The sequence below is a fragment of the Cebus imitator genome, unplaced genomic scaffold, assembly GCF_001604975.1.
Source record: "Cebus imitator isolate Cc_AM_T3 unplaced genomic scaffold, Cebus_imitator-1.0 Scaffold185, whole genome shotgun sequence".
Lineage (NCBI taxonomy): Eukaryota > Metazoa > Chordata > Mammalia > Primates > Cebidae > Cebus > Cebus imitator.
Genome location: NW_016107500.1, coordinates 1276421 through 1282325, shown reverse-complemented (window position 1 = coordinate 1282325; position 5905 = coordinate 1276421).

The following is a 5905-nucleotide window of genomic DNA, read 5'->3' as shown; positions in this document are numbered from 1 at the left end:
TGGATGACCCTGGAGGCTGTTCGGGACCCTGGCTCCCCTGTGTGAGTGGAGTGGGTCTGGGGATAAACAAGGTACCATCCCTCAAACCTGTGCACAGGGCCCGATCCAGAGTCAGTGATCAGCACCTCATACTGTGACACAGCGCCAGGGTCTCTCCATAGAGTTGGAGAGGCTGATCTCAGGCTCCTGCGGACAATGGTAGCTGGCTCTGCTTTCTGCAGTGGTGCCATCAAGGTTGCTAAATCTGCCTCCAGAGCCAAGTCCGGTGATGAGGCCAAGCCTCAGATGGCAGGATCATCAGGTCAACCGCAGGAACACTGCCTAGCAGACCCCAGCTTTGACAGAGCTCCGGAGAGGGATGGAGGAGCTGGGTCCCCAGCTGTGTCCAGCCAGGTAAGAGAACACCCCAAATGGGTCGGCTCGGGGACCTCAAACCACACAGACTTCATGACTATCTTGGAGGAATCTTTTAAAGCCTCAGTTTCAGCATTTGAGTACACATGGTGTGTGCAAGCCTTCTGCTGGCAAAGTGGATGCAGCACAGGGCTGTGAGTCACAGGACGCTGCTGGATGCCCAGCCCCTCCGTGACCAGCCACACACCCATGGCCAGTCAGGCAGCCCCTGAAAGGCTGGGTTTATGTTAATACTGAAAAGCTGCTATCGAGTTTATTCAAAGCAATAATGTTCTGCCTGCAAAACACCTGGATTAGCCATCGGCTTGATGGTGGGACTGCTATGCCATTGGGTCTGCTTGTAAGCAGGGTATTCATACTTCAGAGGGTTCTATCTTCCAAAAACGCATGAGAACAATGCAATGTGCACCTGCCCAACACAGCAGTGTGGTGATGCTTCAGATCTGTGCATGACAAATCACTGCAGCCAGACAGTCCTCAAATTAGAAATGGCCTCATCTGTATTTCCAACGTGTTTAAAATTACATGGGCACATGCATCCCATCTCTGCGTTTGCCGTGCACTTACCAAAAACAAACAGCCCATTATGTGTGTGGTTTTGAAACTGTGTATAAATGACAAGCTGGAGCTTGTGTCTGTGTCTTCCATGGAGAACCTGTACTTGCCAGCTGAGGAGGGGGGCACAGCCCTCCCCTGGGCAACGAGGAAGTTCAAGTCTTCCTCTGGCAGAGCATCCTCAGAGGCTTCCTGCAACACTGCTGGGGACACAGAAATTCTCCCCATGCCTCCTGTTGGCAGCCACCTGTGCACACGCCGCTCCTGCCCGGAGCACTGCAGCGCAGCCCGCCCTCAACATACCTGCACTCCCGGGGTTCTGTTGAAGCGTGTGTATGCCAGGGCCATCTGCAAAAACTCCAGCTTTCCCAGCTGTGTGACTCCCATTGCCACCCACAGTATTTCTTCCTTATCACCAAGTCATGTCATTCTTTTTCTTTTTGTGTCATTTAATTATTTTTTTCCAAGAAACAGAAGAGAATCATTTGGTACAAGGAAGAAGACAAATGCTGCTGCTGTCTCTTCATGGACACACACTGCAAGGTGTTTCCGCCAGGTCTCGGTCCTGCGCTCCCCAATCTCGACAAGTCCCCACCGGGAGGAGCGGACACCGACACTTACAGTGGGCAGTAGGCCAACTCCAGGGGACCGGGAAAAGGGATGGGGCAGCACATGAATAGTGACCCAGCCCCACCAAGCCAGCCCAAAGCTCAGCAAGGGCAGGGTGCCCAATGGCCTGTCCTGCCTGAGGGGTTGGTGTGCTAGTTTGACGGGGTCCACAAATGATATGTCCACCCAAAGCCTAGGAATGTGACCTTCTTTAAAATAGCATCCTGGCAGATGTAATCAAGTTAAATTCTTAAGATGAGATCGCCCTGGGTTATCCAGGTAGGTCCTAAGTCCAGTGACAAGTGTCCCTGCAAGAGATGCAGAAGAGGAGCCACGTGAGGGTGAGGCTGAGATCCCAGTGATGGGCCACAAACCCGGGAGCTCCAGGAGCCACCAGAGTTGGAAGAAGCAAGGAAGCACCCCCCGCTAGAGCCTTTGGAGGGGCCACGGCTCTGCTGACACCTGCATTAGGGACTTCTGGCTTCTAGAGCTGGGACTGAACAAACTTGTTGCTTGAAGCCAGCCAGCTTGCGGCAGTTTGTGACGGTAGTCTCGGGAAACTCACACGGGCAGCAAGCAGAGTTCTGGGGCAGTATCAGCTCTCAGCCATTCCTTCCTATTCAAAGAGCTCCTGCATCCTCGGAGGCTGAATGAGTCTGTTCTCACACTGCTATGAAGACATAACTGTGACTGGGGAATTCATAAAGGAAAGAGGTTTAATTGACTTACAGTTACGCAGGGCTGGGGAGGCCTCAGGAAGCCTACAGTGATGGTGGAAGGCGAAGGGGCGGCAGGCACCTTCTTCACAAGGTGGCAAGAGGGAGGAGTGCAGGGGAAACTGCCATTTATAAAACCATCAGATCTCATGAGAACTCACTCACTATCACGAGAACAGCATGGAGGAACCAACCCCATGATCCAAACACCTCCCACCTGGCCCCTCCCTGACACACGGGGATTATGGCAATTACAATTCAAGATGAGATTTGGGTGGGGCACAAAGCCTAACCATATCGTAAGCTGTCCTTTTGACCTCTGATAAAAGAACAATGAAAAGTCTCACTCAAGCCAGAACAGAAATTAGGTCCCCGGATATGCCTGCCGATTTATTTTCAATTATCTCCTCTGTAAAATGCTTTTTGCAGGGTGATCACTTCATATTTGCCATGCATTTTGAGACTCGGGGGTTAAACAAGATTACAACAATTTAACTACAAGTGTAACTAGTAGTTATGATTGCCCCATCTTCAACAGGCCAGTAAGCAGATTGCCTCATCTACCAGTTCATTGCCCCATCTGTTTGCTCAGTTGGGATACTGGTTTCTTTTTATTATTATTATTATTATTATTATTATTATTATATTAGCTGACACGGGTTCTTGCTCTGTTTCTCAGGCTGAGTGCTGTGACAAGATCTCAATTCACTGCAGCCTCAACCTCCTGGGCTCAAGTGGTTCTCCCACCTCAGCCTCTCGTGTACCTAGAACGACAGGCATGTATCACCATGCCCAGTTAATTTTTGTATTTTTAGTGGAGACCGGGTTTCACCATATTTCTCAGGCTGGTCTTGAACTCCCGGGCTCTAGCAATCCACCAACCTCAGCCTCCCAAACTGCTGGGTACAGTTGTGAGCCACCACACCCAGCCTGCCTATTGGTTTCTTATGGCTGCTGTCACTAACCACCACACACTTGGACAACACAGAAATAATCTCCTAGAGTTCTGGAGGTCAGAGTCCCAACATCAAGATGTTAGTAGGGCTGTATTTCTTTTGAAGGCTTTAGGGGAGAATCCTTTTCCTGGCCTTTTTCAGCTTCTAAGGGCCATCTGTATAGCTCATGGCCCCATCTTCGTTCAAGCACAGAAGCATAGCATCTTCCTCCATCCATTATGCCTTTCTCACTGCGCCCCCCCCCAACCCCGTTTCCTTCCTCACATCTCCTTCGCTGGCTCTGACCCTCCTTCCTCCCTCTTGGAATGACTACTGTTATTATGTTGACCCACCCGCACAACCTCCTGTCCAGGAAAACCTTTCCACCAGGAAAACCTCCTGTCTTGGCTTATCCTTACCTTAACCACATCTACAAAGTTCCTAAGGTCGTGTAAGGCAATCTATTCACAGGTTCCAGGAATTGGATGTGGACAGCTTTGGGGTCATTATTCTGCTGACCACAGTTGACTGAGTCAAGGGTTTTATCCATAATCAGAAAGGGAGAGTGTCATAAAGAAAATCTGGAAATAGGGAATGGGAAACATAATGAGTTTAAGGGAGAGAAACAAGCTGAATATGAAGACACTGCTTAACATTCTCATGTTTGACTAAGTATGAGTTTTGAGAGCTGTGATTCATTACACTGTGGTGTGGTTAATTCTCTAACTTCAGGAATGAAGCCATGTGCTGGGTTTTTCTAAAGGGCCTCTTAATATAGATGAATGATCTAATTGCAAGTAATGCAACCTACTAGTGTTATGTAATAAAAGAGCCTTCAGTATTTTAGATAAATACATATATGGCTAAGTTACTGACAGTTGCTCTGATGGCCTCCAGTGAACCACACCTCAAAAAACTCAAGCCATTGACTTGGACGTGGCACTGGCTTTGGCCAGCCAGACATCAGCAGGTGAAGCGAAGAGCTTGCATGTTGGGGTGTGTTCTTTTGGATCTCTCACTCTTGGGAACCTCCCTCTTAGAATTCAATATCCATGCCATGAGAAGCCCGACCTCACCACCAAAAAAGGTGCACACAGAGGAAAACCAAGGATCCTGCAACAACCCCAGCTCCTCCAGATCCCAGCCACAGCCAGCTCCACCTCGCCAGCCACATGGGTGAGCCACCTCGGAAGTGGATCTGCCAGTCCCTAGTGAAGCCCTTGTCCCATTAAGCCCTGACCAAATCAGAGTAGTGGGCAAACAAACGGTGGTTGATCTTTTAAGCCACTAAGATTTACCTTCCTTAATTTCAAGGGACAGGGGGTGAATAGGGTGTTACCCAACAAGAGACAACAGAAGCCACCGCTTTCATTCTCTCTTCCTTCTTCCTTTCTTCCTACACATCTACCTATTGTCAAACAGTGCACTGGTTATCCACTGCTAAGTAACAAATTACCCCTGAACTCAGTGGCTTAAAACGACAAATCTCTTTTGTATTGAAGATGCTGTGGGCCAGAAATTTAGGCAGGGCTTAGCTGGGTGCCTCCCAAGCAGGGTCCCTTACAGGCCACAGTAAAAGAATTGCTCAGGCCGGTCATCTGGGCTCCACTGGGAAGGATCTGCTCCCAAGCTTGAAGCCTTCTGACCAGAGCCCCCCACACCCCCGTCTCTTGCCACGTGGGCCTCTCTGTAGGACAGCTCCTCACGTAGTAGGCGATGGCCTTTCTGAATATAGCAGCTCCACCAACCTGTTCCAGTCAGACTATGAAGAGAAACAGCTTCTGTCTTAGCTTTATTCTGGGTCTCTCTCTCACCTTTACCTTCACACAGGAACTATTTGACCTTTAATTTTTATCTAAGTAATGTAAGTACATGCATTTAAATTTTTATGTTAAAAATCAATGCAATCTAGAGTGTTGGTACAATAATCCAGTGATAATTCACAGTATGTAATAAGGGCATTCTGTACTTCAGATAGCCCGGGACCAAAGTGGTATAGCAACAGATTCCTAGAAACTAACTTGGATGCAGGATCATTTTAGAATCATAAAAATAAACATAGAGCGGTGCCCTTTAAAAGACAGCCACATTCTTCCCATCCTAACAGGAGAAAGTTGATGGGTATCTGGATCCTAGAAACAACTGAAACTTGGCTAAAAGCTGTGCTAAGGCCTCAGAAAGGAAAGCGGTGCACATGAGTGTGAAGAAAGTACATCACCACTGATCCAGTGACATCAGCAAGATACCCATGAAGACAAAGCTGCTGAACTGAAAGTCCCTGCAAATGGCCTACCCTCAGGTTCCAAATGGGCTGAGGCCAGAGGGAATGAATTAGTGAGTCAAGACCATTTTGAACTCAGGTCTTTTTTTGGAGCTGAAACATGCAGGGTATTCTGGAAGGATCATTTTACATCCATCCATCCACCCATCCACCCATCCATCTATCCATCCACCCAATGATCCATCCATCCATCCATCCACCCACCCATACATCCACCCATCCATCCACGCATCCACCCATCCATCCATCCATCCACCCACCCACCCATCCACCCACCCATCCATCCATCCATCCATCCAATCATCCATCCATCCATCCATCCACCCATCCACCCATCCATCCATCCAATCATCCATCCATCCATCCATCCACCCATCCACCCATCCATCCATCCA